Source organism: Sus scrofa, chromosome 8, assembly GCF_054392235.1.
Source record: "Sus scrofa isolate SSC_HxYL_T2T_F1_AM1 chromosome 8, Sscrofa_HxYL_maternal_Yorkshire_Landrace_v2.0, whole genome shotgun sequence".
Classification (NCBI taxonomy): Eukaryota; Metazoa; Chordata; class Mammalia; order Artiodactyla; family Suidae; genus Sus; species Sus scrofa.
The window spans coordinates 91,250,660-91,268,572 of NC_139390.1; the positions used below are offsets into that span (position 1 = coordinate 91,250,660).

General features: G+C 44.6%; 2 protein-coding genes across 10 annotated transcripts in view; both read left to right on the forward strand.

Moving 5' to 3' along the window:
• Window positions 1-17,913, forward strand: part of LOC146400939 (uncharacterized) — a 278,242-nt gene that overhangs the window by 196,128 nt on the left and 64,201 nt on the right. For 2 of the 3 annotated variants that reach the window (XR_014812879.1, XM_084972833.1), the window contains exon 4: window positions 3,250-7,057. The exons of the other annotated variant lie outside the window; for it this stretch is intronic. The gene's annotated coding sequence lies outside the window, so the exon portion shown is untranslated. Of the gene's footprint in view, window positions 1-3,249; window positions 7,058-17,913 lie in introns of those variants that run through there. 3 annotated transcript variants of the gene reach the window in all.
• INPP4B (inositol polyphosphate-4-phosphatase type II B) overlaps window positions 17,075-17,913 on the forward strand; it is a 696,813-nt gene continuing 695,974 nt past the window's right edge. For all 7 annotated transcript variants that reach the window (XR_014812874.1, XM_003129178.7, XM_084972777.1 and 4 more), the window contains exon 1: window positions 17,075-17,144. The gene's annotated coding sequence lies outside the window, so the exon portion shown is untranslated. The remainder of the gene's footprint in view (window positions 17,145-17,913) is intronic.

A 17,913-nucleotide genomic window follows, 5' to 3' on the forward strand; every position in this document is an offset into this window, starting at 1 on the left:
AAGTTCAAATATAAAGCCTCTGGAGTCAAGGGTTTTGGAAGAAAAGAGATGAGCTCATTAGGGTAAATGTGGTTATCTGCAGGTGACTGGTCAGCATAATTAATGTTCTTTGGGGAACAAGGGGGAATATTTGAATCAGAAAAGTTATACTGCCTTGTACATGTACCAGATTTAAAAGGAAGATGTAAGATATTATTGAGTTCCTAGCTATGAAGTTGATATATGTTAATATTATTGGTAGTAAGTTCATCAGAGATGATAGCAACCTCTTTGAAAATTTGGAATAGTAATCTAAAATTTAATACGTCTTTATCACTAAATCATGAGATTTGCTGTAGCATGTCCGAGTTGACCGTATTGAGATTGGATCTGCCAGTAGAATTGTTAAATCCTTCTTCTGGTAGGTATAATGAAGAAGGCGGCAGTAAGAGAGCAAAAAGGTCAACCTAGTAAGCAAAAAACTTCAGGTAACGAGTATGCCAAGGAGAAGCAGATACCAGTAGTCCAGCGAAGTAGTTCATATCAAGGAGGAGTTTTAATACCAACTAACTGTGTGGGGGGGGCAAATTTGTCTAATAGACATGAACAATCTAGGAGCGCAATCAATATACAGAAAGTGGAAAGACAGGCAGGTTGGTGTGAGGAAATCCTCTCAGCAGAGTTCTAATCACAGGGAACCCCCCCCCGCCCCGAAAGTACGATGATGGATATCACAGACTGGCTTGCTCAGAATTTCTACCTCTTTCTAGTATGGCTTCCTATACTTCAGAGGCTGGCAAACGAAAATACACCTTTCCCACATTTCTGGATGTGATTTACGTTCTGCCAACCAGATGCCTTTACGTAAGACTAAAATCCAGAACTGAAATAAGAGTGGAGGGAACATGGCACGTGGCTCCTCTTTTTTGCTGATGCAGATTGAAGTGGAAGCGATTTGATCCTGAGCTCGCAGCTGTCATCATGACTTCCTGCTTCCTCAGGCAGCTTCCTGATTATGGCCAGAGCAGCAGCAGTTCTGCATCATGACTCAAGATTTTTTTTTTTTTTTTCCTGGAAGATCAGACTAAATTCTCTTCAGTTTATAAACAACTTTATAAGCCATTTAATATCTCATAAAAGAAATTCCTTTGTGCTAACACAATCTAGGGTAGGTTTTGTTCTCTTATAATTGAACCTTCACAGGGTAATGACTGGCTATAGTGATCATAAGCAACAGAATTTCAAAGAAATGAGATTCTAACATTGGCTGGCTCACCAGTTGGAAATAAAGGCAGCTAAGGTTCTGCTAGAATCATAAAATAGACACTGGTGCACACTAGTGATGCAGAAACTTAAATCATCCATTGGCATTGTGTGGAATAAGAGGCTTATTAAGGATAAGGTTTTGGTGGCTTAAGTGATGATGGTCATTATGGGAAGAAAAAGAATGTAAAGACTTGTGGGGCAGTGGGGTGGATTTTTCTATCTGTTCCATGGAACTTAAAGGACAAATAATAAAGTGCTATTGAAAGTGTTCTGCTCAAGTTATGGTCAGAGAATCAGAGAACTTCTATGGCATGCTATAGGACTCTCCTCTGTCTTATAGCTGTTGAACTGGCAGCCAAAAGAAATAGAGCCAGATCCTTTGAGCTTCTGAACCACAGTGTAGGGTGGATTCAGATCTGTTATGTGAACAAGAGGGCATCTGAGGGAAAGAATGGGACCAGAGAAACAAATAGAGAAATTGGTAGAGGCTTAACGTCTCTGAGTACTTCAGAAGCCCTCATTCCACCAAGTATTCCTTGAAAGCAGAAGCAAACTTGTTTCCTGTTTCATGAGGCTGCTCCTTTCTTGCCAGAAGTTTCTGTGATGGCTCCACTTGAGGGAGATGCCAGCCCTCCTTGAGCCCCACACCCCAGCATTGGCTTCAGAGCCACACAGCTAGAATCCAACTCCAGCATGCTGGTGTGGTGGCAAACACAGTCAAAGCTGGAGAGAAGAGCTTTATACAACAGAGAAAATCACAAGATTTTGCCCATTTGTGATGGCAAAAACCTGCAATATGTGTGGGAATGGATTCCGAGGGTGTCAGACCAAGAAGGGAGAAGCTTAATTTTAGATCGGGTTGATTATTTTGCATGGGGTGCAGTTGCCAGAGATTCTGGGTTCAATATGCTCACTTGAGCAGCTCAGAACGTTTGATAGAAATGTGGGTATATGGGATAGAAATGTGGCCAATAGCTATCATGCCCCTAGCCATATCCACAGTAATGGTCAAGGTGTAAGCTATAATGCCAGAAATTTCTTGGGATAATGTAGAGAAAAAGACATAAAGATAAGGAAACATTGGGGTACATTTATACATGCAAATCAGTCATCTACACCTACTTATGTCTCCCAAGAGAGACTAAAGGATACCTCCTTCAACGAGGCACTGCCTCCACCAAGAAATACCTGGAGGAGTTCCTGTCGTGGCTCAGCAGGAAGAAACCCAACTAGTATCCATGAGGATGTAGGTTCGATCCCTGGTCTCGCTCAGTGGGTTGGGGATCTGGCATGGGGGTGATCTGTGGTATAGGTTGCAGACGTGGCTTGGATCTGGAGTTTGCTATGGGTGTGGTGTAGGCCAGCAGTTACAGCTCTGATTTGACCCCTAGCCTGGGAACCTCCATATGCCGTGGGTGTGGCCCTAAATAGACAAAAAAGAAAAAGAAAAAGAAATACCTTGAGAAGTGTTTGGAGTAGTTGTCCCGTGATGGTAGGAGCTGCCTGATTTCTGTGGAGTGGATGGGGTTCCAGGTGGCAAAGGGCAAGGGAAGACACAATGCAGGACCCAAGACAGATGGAATGGATGTGGTTGCCATAACAGGCAGCAGGGCCAAAGCGATGACCATAGGTTTTGAATGTCCGGGATGTTTGACGGGACAAGAGGTGCCTAAGACTTAAAGAAACATGTGGGTCTTATTATCATCCTCCTCGATCTGCATAAACAACCCCCAAACAAAAGCAAAACTCTAAATGACCTAAGTGACTATAATTATGAGTGATAGCGCTTTCCTGGTTCATAGACCCACAGCCCATAAATGAATGGACCCTATGATAGGGCTGCAAGCACTGTTCACCATCTTTCTATTCCATTAACAAGGACCTGCAGTCATCTGTCAGGAGAGCAGCTATGCCCAGGAGAAGGGAGCCAGCCAGATCTTTGCGGGATTATTGACATCATCTGTAGCGTTAATACTTTTTATTTTTTGCTTTTTGTCTTTTTAGGGCCTTTCTTCGATATTAACATTACCTTGAGAAAGGCAGAGGGAATAATCCCATCCCTAGCCCCATCCTCCCTCATTCGGCTCTCACGTTCTACCAGCAAGAAGACTGATGGGTCTTGGAAACAATATCAATGATCAGAAATCTAATGAGAGAGTGGTTCTAATTGAAGCTGATGTTCCGTATGTGGTTTCTTTCTTTCTTTCTTTCTTTCTTTCTTTCTTTCTTTCTTTCTTTCTTTTTTCTTTTTTTTGTCTTTTGTCTTTTTAGGACCACACCCGTGACATATGGATGTTCCCAGGCTAGGGGTCGAATTGGAGCTACAGCCACCAGCCTATACCACATCCAAGGCAACACAGGATCTGAGCCACATCTGCGACCTACACCACAGCTCACGGCTTCACAGGATCCTTAACCCACTGAGCGAGACCAGGGATTGAACCCGCAACCTCATGGTTCCTAATCAGATTTGTTTCCGCTGTGCCGCGACGGGAACTCCCATATGTGATTTATTTTCTGACGTCATTGGACACAGATTGTGATGCCTGATATGGAATTTCCAAGTTGGCAACAGCTTTTTCAAAATTAAATACCCCAAATAAGAAGAGACCACAAATGCAGTTTCCTTTTAAGTAACAAGGGCAGCCGTGGACAACAGGCTCCATCCATGCTGTGGCTCTGTGTGGTAATTTAGGTCAGAGATTGGCTAACTTTTCCTGTAAAGAGCTGAAGAGTAAATATTTTAGGCTTTGTCGGCTACATATAGTCTCTGTTGCATATTTTCTTCTTCCTCTTTCTTTTTTTCTAAAAAAAAAAACCACCTCAACAAAGTCAAAACCTCTCAGCTTGCAAGCTTTACTGAAGCGGGCCAAGGGTCAGACTTGGCCTGCAAGCCATGAGTCGCTGCTCCCTGATTTGGCTCTTGGGCTCCTTGGCCATCTCACCAGTCCAAAGGATTTCACTCTGCTCCATTGTATGGATCATGCTGTAATTAGGGATCCAGGAGGCAGAAAGTAGACCTGCAGGTCCTGGGAAGGCACACCGATGCCACAAATGGAAGAGAGATCCTCTCAAAGTTCAGTGATCTCTTTCCAAGTCAAAGGGCCACTTACCAGAAGGTTTTTTTTTTTCTTTTTTTGTTTTTAGGGATGCACCCGTGGCATATGGAAATTCCCAGGCTAAAGGTCCAATTGGAGCCACAGCCGCTGACCTACACCACAGCTCACAGCAACACTGGATCCTTAACCCACTGAGCCAGGCCAGGGATCGAACCTGCGTCCTCATGGGTTTCTGCTGCACCACAATGAGAACTCCCAGAAAGTTGTTTTTATATCTGGGTTTCAGAAACCAGGAAAACCATTCAGGAGTATTGGACACAAGCTCTGCAAGGAGGAACAATAACTGTGTCTTGAAGGCGGCACCTCCAATGTGGTGTGAGGGTCCTCAAACCCTTTCCATCAAGTGCCTTTGGAACTGAGAGACGGCTGGGCAGACACAGGATATCAAATGGCTCCAACTGCAAAGAGGGGAAAAATGCAGTAGCCAAGAACCAGGGGCTCGATGAAGTAGGTCCTGTCGCATTTTTGATCTTGAGCCTATTTCTCTAATAAGACATTTTGACTGAAGGTATTGTCTGACATTGGCATAGAAGGAAGCCAAAACTTGACTTTAATTTTATTCCTCAGTTTCCCCGGGAAAAAATTGTAAAAATAGATATAGTCCAATGTCACTTTAAAGAAAGAAACATTCAGAGTTTGGTGAAAACCATGTAATTGTGTAGTTATGCAAGCAGAGATGGCTTTTCTTCTTTATTCATTTTAAGAACAGTTTGAAGTCGTTTGTGTATAATAAAAATTTAGCCTTACTTAGATAAATAAACTACAGCCTCCCTGGCATATAGATTATCAAAGGACAATCGTAAAGTGGTTTACTATTTTACATAGTATGCTTTCTCTTTCAGAATTAATAAAAGCCACAATGCATGCTTTATTATAAAAAGCAGAACAAAAACTGGGCAGTGTTTTCTTCTTTCAGAAAAACAAAACCAAACAGTGAGTAACATATTAGGAATTTGACCTGAACTGTAAGAGATTTGACTTTCTTGCTGTGTCGCCTTAACCCCATCTGTAAGCGTGTTCCATAGTGATGACAAGTACTTGAACCTCTTTCTTTGATTTCATAACTTTTAGCAGAAACATATATTTTCACTGCATGTGTGTATGTTTTCACCAAAGCTATTTTCTTACGTATTTGATGTGCATTTGTTTCATTAAGGATCTTTACTAGCCTGGTGCCCGATATCCCTCTCAAGCTGAAATTCCTAACTCACAGTTCCCCACTCTCATAAACATTACCAGGTTGCTCTTTAAAAAAAAATATTTAAGTATAGTTGACTTACAATATTGTATTAGTTTCAGGTGTACAGCAAAATAAATCTGTTATATATATCAGTTATATATATATGTGTATATATATATCTCCATTCTTTTTCCCCATATAGGTTATTACAGAATATTGAGTAGACTTTCCTTGCTATACAGTAGGTCCTTGTATTTATTTAATTTAATTTAATTTTTTCTTTTTTGGCCACACCCGCCTGTGGAATAAAGAAGTTTCTGGGCTGGGGATTAAACCCGTACCACAACAGTGACCGGAGCTGCTATAGTGACAATGCCAGATCCTTAACCTACTGTGCCACAGGGAAACTCCTATTTTATATAGTAGTGTGTATATGTTAATTCCACCCCCTAATTTATCCCTCCCTGCCACTGATTCTCCTTTGGTAACCACAGATTTGATTTCAAAATCTGTAATTTTATTTGTTTTATAAATAAGTTCTTGGTATCATTGTTTAAATTAGTTTCCATATATAAGTGATATCATACGGTATTTGCCTTTCTCTGTCTGACTTACTCCACTTAGTATGATACTCTCTAGAGAAGTGTGGACACTTGATCAAAGACTAGCCTAGCTATACAATGTATGGAGTAACTTCTTGCAAGAGGCTCTCTTCTTAATAGGAGAGAGATTCATTGCCCCAGTCAGTCTGATGCTGTCCTTTGCAATTTGGACTGAAGATCATTCAACTAGGGGAAAGAGAAGAAAGTGGAACCTCCAAAAACAAGCGTAGGCAATGAAAGTTGCTGGGAAGTATTCATGATCAAAAGGAAGGAGTCAGATCAGAAGAGAGCAACACTGTGGTTCTGAATGGCAGTGTCCCCCCAGTTTTCTTCATCCCTCCACTCCTAGCTGTCCAATATAAGGTGACTAGGATCCCAGTAGAGGCAAAGACAGTGGCTTCTCTGGCAGAGAAAAATGAGAGGTACAGAGAAAGGGGTCCCATCAGACAGACCAACACCATGGATTTCTAGTATTTCATGTCTGCCCAGTGTATCTTTGTTCCTTGTAACTCTCACCCAAATGTGTGTGGCTTCTTTAGCCTCTGGGGATCACACCTCCCTGCAAAAGACAATTAAGGTATGTGGAATCTGAAAAATACAGCACACTAATGAACAGAACCAAAAAGAAGCAGACTCACAGATACAGGGATCAAACTTGTGGTTACCCGTGGGGAGAGGGAAGTAGGGAGTGGAAGGCGGGGTGGGGATTAAGGGGTGCTGACTCTTATGTATAGAATAAGCTATAAGGATATATTGTACAATATGGAAAATATAGCCAATATTTCATAATAACTCTAAGTGAAGCATAACCTTTATACGTTGTGCATCAGTATATTGTATACCTGTAACTTACATACTATTGTTCATCAACTACAATTAAATAAATTTTTTAAATTAACAATTTAAAAAAAGAATAGTTGGAGCTGGTATCCCACTTGATTTCTGGAAGTCTGTTTTGTTTGCTTTGTTTCTTTTGTTTGTTTTTGAGGCAAAGAACACTTAAAGGTTCTACCAATGGGTTCCCATTTAGAGCCCTTTCAGTCCATCATCTTCTGGTGCCAACTCCAGGCTGGCTTCACCATACTGTTCCTGCCCTCTGATCCACCCTGGGAGGGAACAAAGTCACCAAGGCTCAGCTAAGACCCTGCTATTGTGTTTAACTCCACTTCACAGATAAACGAGGGGCACAGAAGGGAATGACATGGGAGAAAGACCAAGCAAAGAACAGGAGACTTCTCAGGATTTCTTCCAAAGTATAAAGGCCGTGTCCTTCTATGATGGTACCTGGGATGTGGGGTTAGGGACAGAATAGGTTGGAGAGGGGATGTTGCTTGGTTTGCCAGCTTGTTTCAGGGAGCACTTGGGATCCTTGAATGAAAAGTGCCTGTGATCTTGGGCTTCCTGCCTGGAGTTCAGTTGCCCCAGAGTCTTTTGAGGTCCAGCAAGAGACAGATCTAGTTTCTCTCTCATCCACTGCTCCCAACCCCCAGTTGAAAGCCCACCTCCAGGAAACACAATCCTCTTCAGAGAGGTAATAGGACCTAGAATGAAAACCACCTTTTTCATTGTTGTGTAGAGCTTTTTGCTTCCTCACTATTTTGAATATCCCATTGTCATTGTAGAATAATATTCCTTTTGGCTTTACCATTAACAAAACCCGCTAAAGTACCCTTTTTTTTTTTTAAACCCAAAACAAAAGCAATCTGACCACTTGGTTTAAGTTAATCTTCCATTTGAAGAACTCAATAAAATGTTCACAGGTTTTTTTGTTTTTTGTTTTTTGTTTTTGGTCTTTTGTCTTTTTTTTTTTTTTTTTTTTTTTTTTTTTTTTTTTTTTTTTTAGGGCTGCACCCATGGCATATGGAGGTTCGAATCAGAACTACAGCTGCCAGCCTACACCACAGCTCATAGCAACACTGAGATCCTTAACCCACTGATTAACCCACTGAGCGAAGCCAGGGATCGAACCTGCACTGAAACCTCATGGTTCCTAGTCGGATTCGTTTCTGCTGTGCCACGACAGGAACTCCTGTTCACAGTTTTAAAATAGTGGTGTTTGCTGGCCCCCTGCTTCCATTCACCTGAATACCCTATCAAGGTTTTTTTAAAAAAACTTGAGCCTACTCTCACCTAGAGCTTTTGATTACAAAATGAGGAAGGCTAACTCAGACGGGGAGGTTTTTATTTTTATATTATAGAAAGCGTAAAATGAGTGACTCATTTGTTTTCATTATAACTTTCATGAAACTGAAATCCAGTCCTATAAACGCTGCTTCATTTTAGACCTGATAAAATGGTTGGCTTCGGTTGTCTTTTCACATGGATGAATTTCTTCAACCTCTTCCTAAGGTTTCAAACGATCCTATTTGCCCATAAGTGCTATGTTCAAGGGAAGAACAGTTTTAAGTTATCTATAATGATATCTCAGCTTTTACCTTAGAGAATATTGCAGTATGTTCTGTGTGAGAAGCTTATATTCTATTTACGAAGAAAAATATCTGTAACTTTATACTTTGCTGGAATCTGTTCTAGAAACCAATACTCCAGTGTACATGTGAACGCCACTCTGGAATTTCAAAAGTCTTCAAAAAGTTCATGATCACATGCACTCATACAGGCACAGCCTTGTACATACGCTTTCATCAATTTGGGTTACATGAGATGAAATAACCCAGATGAATTTTCTTTTTTCCTTTTTTCTTTCTTTTTTTGTCTTTTTGCCATTTCTTGGGCCGCTCCTGCGGCATATGGAGGTTCCCAGGGTAGGGCTCCAATCGGAGCTGTAGCCGCCGGCCTACACCAGAGCCAAGGCAACGCCAGATCTGACCCGCGTCTACAACCTACACCACAGCTCACGGCAACGCCCGATCCTTAACCCACTGAGCGAGTCCAGGGATCGAACCCACAACCTCATGGTTCCTAGTTGGATTCGTTAACCACTCTGCCGCGACAGGAACTCCCAGATGAATTTTCTGCTCATGGTAACTCAGATTCCTTCTCTGCATCTTCTCTGGCATTATCACTACAAGATAGGGAAGCATAGCTGCCCCTTGAGGAAGAGAAGCCTATGACAGAGGGGCCTGGGTGAACAGAGTAGGGAAGTGAAAAACAAAGGAGATGAAAAAGGGCAGGAAATGAGAAAAGGGGAGGACTGTGGATGTGGTGGTCCGTCTTGCCCTGTAGAGATTAACCTTCAAGAGAGAGATTAGATACTCTGAGGTACTTTCTGAAGAACCCCAAACATGGCACGTCTCAGAGAACTTCCACACTCAGTCTAGGGGAGCATGTTAGAGAGATGAATAAAGGAAGGTTCTAGATGGAGGGGTCATGGCTCCCCAAGACCTTCCTGTGCCATGTGGGGATCTAAGGTTCCTGATGACCTTGTGAGGGGTGCAGAAGTGCCGAGGAAACCATGGGTCAGAAGATGAACTGGCGTCTGTCTTGTACAATACCCCCTTGCCAAGACTGAAGAAGATGGACAGGGAAGGGGCAAAAATCAGAATTTCAATATGAAGTCTCCTAATTTATATGTTCTAGGCTCCCTTTCACTGTTACCTACAACCTGACGTTTGTCACGGAGACATTTGTCAGTCCCTGTGAAAAGTAACAGTTCTGAGAATCTGACTAAGGTCTATGGAATCTGAGAGGAGAATTTTCCAGAAAGCTTGAAATAGAAACCTTCTGCAGAACCACTCCTAACTCTCAGTTTATCTTTACCACTCCCTTCCCTATTCAATTCTAACAAGCATTCAACTGAACACCTACTGTTTGCCAGGAACTGTGCTAAATCCTGGGGATAAAAAGGCGAAGAGGCATAAACTTTGTCGTCAGAGAGCACATCATTTAGTAGGTTTAGACTTGATTTTTCCACACCTATCCTCTGTTATTTATTTAGTCCTCCATTCACATTACATTCATTGATCATCTAGTACACGCAGGGTACAGGACGTGGAAACACAGAGATGAGCACAAAATTTAGTCAAGAGGACAAGGTATGTATACAAATGGTACAGAACAAGGAAAGAGATTGAGGTGATGTGCTGTGAACATCAGGAGACCAGAGAAATCAAATCCACTTGGAGGGGTCAGAAAAATCTTCCTGAGGAAGAGGATGGTTGATATGTGGGGGTTTCAGGGAACATAACTGGCACTAATTCCACAGGGAGGCATCTTGGGACCTGGTGGATGGTGGAAACGCTCAGCCATCAGAGCAGATGTCCTCACCCGCTCTTAACCCCCTCCTTGTTTCCCCAGCACTGGGAGTCTGCCCCAGGTGTATCCCTTCCTGCACTGGATTTGTTGACCCATGTGTCTCCTTCAGTGGGTCACAAGCTCCTTCTGGAAGGAGGAGCCATGTTTTATTCAGTTTTATCTGACAGTTACGAAGGTTCTAAGAACTTAAAGCCTAGGTCATTGAACTTTATTTATTTTTAAATCAAGTTATAGCCAACTTGAGCCTCTCACCACACTTGCTGAAATCTGTCAGTCAGGGGAGCTCCTGTTGTGGCTCAGCGAGTTACCAACCTGGCGAGAATCCATGAGAATGCGAGTTCTATCCCTGGCCTCGCTCAGTGAGTTAAGGATCCGGCATTGCCATGACCTGTAGTGTAAGTTGCAGATTGCAGAAGCCGCCAGGATTCTGCATTGCTGTGGCTGCGGTGTAGGCTGGCAGCTACAGCTCCCATTTGACCCTTGGCCTGAGAACTACCATATGCCTCAAGTATGGCCCTAAAAGGCAAAAAAAAAAAAAAAAAAAAATCAGTTTTTAGGGTCTGCCTCACCTCTTTTGGACCTTCTGCTTGGAAGTAGGTTTACTCAGTCCTGAGAGATCTTCTGACCCATGGTTTCCTCAGCACTTCTGCACTCCTCACAAGGTCATCAGAAACCTTAGACCCCCACATGGCACAGGAAGGTCTTGAGAAGCCATGATCCATCCATCTGGAACCTTTCTCTATTCATCTCTCTAACATGCTCTCCATTTTTCAGCGTGGAGCTTTTTCTGATCAAAATTGGTCTATTCCAGCCTAAATCAGGTCACCAGGAGATGGTAAACCTGGATTGTACTAAGGAAGAAGGGACCCAGAATGATAAATGGACAGGAAGATTGGATGTAGAGAAATTTTTGAAAATAGAGTGAGAAGGATCTCTTTGTATGCTCAAGAGTGGCATGCAGGCTAGAGACACTGATGAACAAGATGTGGGAAAAATATTCCGGAATATTGCTATAATCAATGGCCCTGATTATCACAAACATTCCTTACAAGTATGCCTGATATGTTTCTCCTTCATTTTATGCCACCAGTGGCGTAATTAGGTAATAAAAAAGTCTTTGAAAATGGGGAGGAAGAAAAACAATTAACTCAGATGTTTTCATTTTGAAGACTTCCGTTAAATGAAAAGCTTTATATTTCTCAAAATGAAGCAGCATAATACTGCAACCTCTACTCCTTGAATATAGCAATCTTTACCCAGTGGTTGTCTATAATTTCTCCATTTCTGATTCTAAGCTTTTTCTTGGCATTTACTAAACATAATCATGTGAGCTATTGTTCTGTAACTTTGCAGATGGTACTCTTTAAGAAAATAGAATTTCAAATAATATGTTAGTGGAAAATTATATATATTAGCAGGTATTTTTTTCAGATAAAATTTCTTCATACAACCAGATTTAAAAAGCCAGATTTCCCCAGGGCAAATATTCTTAATAGATGCCATCCCAGGGGATCTGTGTGCTTACTGAAAATGTATTAAAAATGTGAAGTGTAGGGAGTTCCTGCAGTGGCGAGGTCGGTGAAGAATCCAACTGAAGCAGCTCGGCTCAGGTCGCCGTGGAGGTCTGATCCCTGTCCAATGCAGATCTCAAATAACCATATCATCTATCACCCCACTATAAATATGTGTGCATCTGCTTATATTTTTTTCTAGGGAAAAGTCCACAGCTCTCTTCAAATTCTTGAAAGCTTTGCTGACCAGAAAAATGTTAAGATTCACCATCCGGTTATATTTGAAATATAATTTCATATGGAGAAAGGGAAACTTCCTACACTGTTGGTGGAAATGTAAGTGGTGCAGCCACTAAGGAAAAAGTATGAAGTTTCCTCAAAAAACTAAAAATAGAGCTGCCATATGATCCAGAAATCTCACTCCCGAGCATGTATCTAGACAAAACTATAATTTGAAAAGATACATGTACCCTATGTTCATAGCAGCACTATTCACAATATCCAAGTCATGGAAACAACCTAAATGTCCATCGACAGGTAAATGGATAAAGAAAATGTGGTACTTATACACAATGGAATACTACTCAGCCATAAGAAAGAATGAAATAATGCTATTTGCAGCAACATGGATGCAGACAGAGATTATCATACTAAATGAAGTAAGTCAGAAAGAGAAAGACAAATGACACATGATGTCAGTTATATGTAGAATCTAAAATATCGCACAAATGAGCCTATGAAACAGAAACAGACTCCAGACATAGAGAATAGACATGTGGTTGCCAAGGGGGAGGAGGAGGGAGTGGGATGGACTGGGATTTTGGGGTTAGTAGATGCAAACATTTACGTTTAGAATGGATAAACAACAAGGTCCTACTGTATAGCCCAGGGAACTATACGCAATATCCTGGGATAAACCAGGGAAAGAAAGTAAATGGAAAATAATATTAAAAAGAATGCATATATATACACATATGTATATACACACACGCACACATATATATGTATATATAACAGTCACACATATATATATGTACACATATATACACATGTATATATATATGTGTGTATATATATGTGTATGTATAACAGTCTGCACACACATATATATATGTGTGTGTGTATATAACAGTCTATGAAGCAACTACTACAACATTGTATATCAAACTTCAATAAAAATAAAAAATGTAAGATTTATATACATTTTAGAAATAACTATGGTGTAAGTGAGAGAGCAGAATGTCTATCTTTGATAAATGTAAATGGTATCACACTCATTCCTTTCATTAAAAATTTTACTAATTTGCCATAAACAAAGCTAAAGTAAACTGTCTGTGAAATACTTGATTCTGTCCTCATGCTCATCTAGTCTCATGTCGAGATCATCAGATCATCCTCTTACTTTTACAGCATCTGAGGGCACCACCATCACTAAGACAGTATCTAGACAGGAGAGCTGGAGGGAGAGAAGGGGGGACAAAAGGGACAGGCAGTCTATGCAGGCCCTGTGAGGATGAGGCTCACACCTGAGGGGCCCATTACCCTCACTCATGATTTAAACACGCACACTCATTCACACACAGAGTTGTCATGGCATTTTTCCTACCTGCCTCCTTCTGCCTTTTGTGCCATTATTCATCAAACAAGGATTCAGAGATGATAGTGGTTACGGAGCACCTACTCCTTCCCACATTCTGGGAATTTTTTCCTTCCCTTCCTGCCTCTGCCCACCATTATTATCCACCTGATGGCTATAGCAGCTGCTTTGGGACTGCAACTTGACTTTGATCTCTCAGCCATGGTTGTTTGGACTGGAGTTTGGCAGCCAATCGTGATACTTCCTTGAGAATTTGGAAATGGCCCATAGGTTATGAAGTTCAAGAGCAGTGAGTAACCATGTAACTTAGTGGACACTAGAAAAGCAGAGAAGGTCAGTGTATGGGGGCAGAGAGAAGGAAGGAGAGAGAAAAAGGGTGGAGCAGATAGGGGAGTGGGTGAAAAGGGGGAGATAACGTCCTTAACGCATGTCCTTATTTCCAAGTTGTCACTGATACCCAGTTGCATTCCTGTCTTTGGGTTCCTTGGATAGCCAGGCGTCTTTACACTAGTTCCCCCCTTTTCCCTAAGTTGGGTCAAACTTCTAATAACATCTCCCATGAATTATAGCCACACACTTACCCACCCACACACAAGATGATCTTAATGTATGAATGTCAAACTTAAGCCTTCCAATGATAAGTTTTTAAAAATTGGGATGAAAACTGACTTGATCTACAAAGTTATCATTAACATAAGTAAAAAAGTATGGTTAAAAAAATCCCTAAGCCATACTTGGCGCCATGCTTTAGATGAGACTTTTCACAGAAAAGCCTCACAAAAGTGGACACTCTTCCTTGTGCCACACCGACCTCACCTGAAAAAAACTCTCCAGGAAAAATGAATCTATACAATGAAAAAGTATGAGCTACTTCACTGAAAAAGGAGGGTGTGATGCCAGCCCTGCAGATTCTGGCTTGATTTTATTGCTTTAGACAGCAAGGTAACTACTGAGAGTCACCTCTGACCTCCGGCCCTATAAAGATATATCAAAAGGAAATGAAAAATATTTTGTCCTTCATCAGAAGATGGAGTTATGTTTGGGGGGCACGAGTGGCTTAAAGTTCAAGGTTTGTAAAAGTGGCTGCTGAATGAGTTTAATAAGCCATAGAAACATCTGAATCCACTAGGCTTATTTGAGGAAAACACCACCAAATAACTAAAAAAAGGTAAATATCAGGCTGTGGATGGATTTTTAAAATGTCATGTGGTACATGCATCTGATTCATTCTCTCTCTCTTTCTCTCTCTGCTCCCTCCCTGCCCCCGCTCCAGAATTTCAACTTCCTAGATGATATGCACAGGTATGTCAGCCCTTCCCCAGCAGTCCTGTAGATGGTCTGGAAAAGGTCTTGGTCAGCATGATCTATGTCTGGCTTTGAATTACAAGAGGGTTTTCTGGGTATCTCACTTTAACTGTTCATTTTCTCAAAGCCAGTTGCTGCATCTATTTTACAACTCTGTCTTTTGGAAGGAACATTTTAGTACTTCTGGAACTTTGGCAGTCTTCAAACACACACACACACCCAGAGCTCCCTTTAAAGTTAGAGGACAGATATGTTAAATGTCTTTTGAACTGAGTGGCAAAGCTCTGGCACCCTGATGTTCTGATATTCTTTCACCCTTTCTGTATTTTAAGAAAAGGCTGAAACTCTTGTCCAATGAAAAAGCTGTCTCGTTCTGCCAGCAGATCTCTACAAATAGGATTTATCCATTGCTTCAAGCCGCAAGTATGACACAGGTGTTTTTTTTTTTCCCCCAAGTGGGTGTGTTGAGAACCACCTCATGCAGGAGAAATTTAATTGTGTAATGGGCCCCTCCGGTGTGAGCCACAGCCTCACAGGGCCTGTGTAGACTGCCTGTCCCTTTTGTCCCCCCTTCTCTCCCTCCAGCTCTCCTGTGATGGTGGCTGAATGTACCAAAAAAAGCTTGAAGAACAGGGAAGGGCCGCAGGGGAGAATGGGCCAGGCCCAGTTTCTGGCCCATAGTGTTTTTTAATTCCTTTTGTAAACATTTATTGACGCTAGGACGTTAGGCATTGTTCCAAGTTCTGAGGAAGAGCAATAGGAAAAAACAAACAAACAAACAAACATCAAAGTCTCTGCTCTCATTGATAAAGCTTCTAACCTGCTGGCTGGCAGTGAAATGCTTGCGGAGAGAATGGATGCCTAGAGTAGGAAGTGACAGCAGGGGTGACAGGTGGGGACAGCTACAGCTTCCCACTTGGTGTAACATTAAGCCCTGACTTAACCCAAATCGATGTTACCATCCTAACTTTGGGATTCCAGTCTCTCTGCGTGGCAAATGTAACCTGAGCATACTGGTATTCTCACTCCGCCTTATTATCTTTTAAAAGTGCCCTTACCGAGGGTGCTTGCCTGGACTGGGGCTGGCATTCCCAGCTTTACCATTACCTTTGAGCAGCTCAGTCAATACCTCTCCACGAGAACCGCCAGGTGGCACCTGTAAGGCGCAGATGGGGAGAGGCATTTGCCCCACACCCCGCAACCCGGAATAGCCAGGCAGCTTGCCTTCGCCCGTGGGCTTGTTTGCGAGGAAGTGAGGGAGTTTTAGCCTCGGTTCAGACTGCGCGATTACGTACCCTGTTTTCCTGACACCCAAACAGACAGAGCGTAGATTTGTCTCCACGCGCCGGGGCTGCCAAAGGCGTGACACACGCCTGTGGGGAACAGCTCGGCCTCAGTCCCCGAGCAGAGACGTGGGGACTGCGGCGGGTGGTCGGTGGGCTGCGCTGAGCTGGAAGCCTCGCCATTGCCCAGGTCTCCTCCGCCCTAAGTCCGGGCCCAGGCAGAGGAGTAGTAAGAGAGACAGGTCCCAGAGCGGTGGCAGGCAGAAGTCCGGGGAACGGGGCGGGGACGGGGGGAACGTCGCTTCCCTACCCTCCCGGACTGAGCCCGGTTCTGGGGCGCCCCCTTTCGCCGTTTAAAAACCCCTGTGGTTTCCGTGGCCCCGGCCGCGGCGTGGCGGCCTCGGGTCACCTCTCACCACCGCTCCGCAGCGGTGCTCCTGGCAGCACAGGCTAGGGACCGTCCCCGCTGGCAGAGGGGCCCAGCAGAGGGTCGGGGTGCGGGGTGGCGGTACACAGAGTGAGCCTGTTGGGGTCATTTCAGGTTGGGCGGCGGGGACATCAACTCCACTCCATCGGTAGTGGGAGGCGAGCTGCGCCAGCTGCGCGACTCTTGCTGCCGTCGCTGCCTCTGTTCGGGCGCCGGTGACATTGGGAGGAGACCGCTGGGAACCAGCAGAAGAGGAAGAGGAGCAGGGAGGGGTGGGATTGGAGGGGCGGGGGGGGGTGCGGGGGGAGAAAGTAGCGATTGTGCCAGGGGAGCATGTGAGCAGGGGAGAGGCGGCCGCGCCGGCGACAACTTCTCCGGGGCGCGCGCGGCGGGGCGGGGAGCGAGCGGGGAGCGCGGCGGGAACCCGGAGCCCGAGGGAGGCGCGGGCGCCTCGGGGAGCAGCCGCTCGCGCCCTGCGCCCTGCGCCGCCGCGCCGCCGGCTCGCTTCCTCCGGGTTCCCAGCCCGGGTGCTGAGGCTCCGGTCTATAAATAGCAGGTTACAGCTCTCGCTAGGCGCGCACACGCTCACCCGCGAACGCCGGAAAGTCAGGCTAAAAGTGTCTGCTGCTGCTGCTGCCGCCCCCCACTCCGCCTCCAGGAGAGGTAATTACCCGCCGGGGCTCCCAGGGCCGGGTGGGGGGTTTGGCCAGGGTGGGCTGTGAGGCGGTGGGGAATGTGTCAGGCGTTGGAGCGGGTCTGAGAGCGGGGGGGGGGGGGGTGTCACGTCCTGGCGGGGGGTGGTGAGGGAGTCTGTTTGGCATTAAGTTTCTCAGCCTGGCAGCCCCGATAGCCCCATACGGCCCTCGCGCCTAAGGGGTGTGGTGCGCTGCCTCTCCTCGGCTGCAGGGGTACCCCTGACCCCCGCGGACACTCTGGCCCGGCGCCGCTCGGTCGGGCCCACGCGCGGGTTCACGTTCATCCTCACCCCTTCACACTCACTCTCAGGGCCCCGGGTTAACTCCGAGCTCTGGCCTCGCTGACCTTCCAAGGCTGCGCCCACCCTCGCGGTCCCTTTGGAGGGGCTGCGGTGGCCAGAGGGAGGGGGGGGCTCGCTCTCATCCCTATCCCGGCCACAAAGCTGCCGACGCCGCCCGCCCCGGGAGAAGTCGCCTTCAGGGCGAAGGGTGGGGGTGGGGTGGGGGTGGGAGTGAGGGTGCTTGATACTGGGGTCTCAGTTGCCCCGTTTTGGGCTTTTCCTAAAGAGTCCCTGTCATGACCACCCTCGTTCCACTCCCAGCAACTCAGCCCGCTACGTGTCTCTTCTTGGCAACCAGACATCACTTGTCCTCCCACAGAGAGGTCCTTCTAAAGGGTCAGAAAGCCAGGGCCATGACTTGAAAGCGCGGTGGTGGTGCTGCTGGTGGTACTGTGT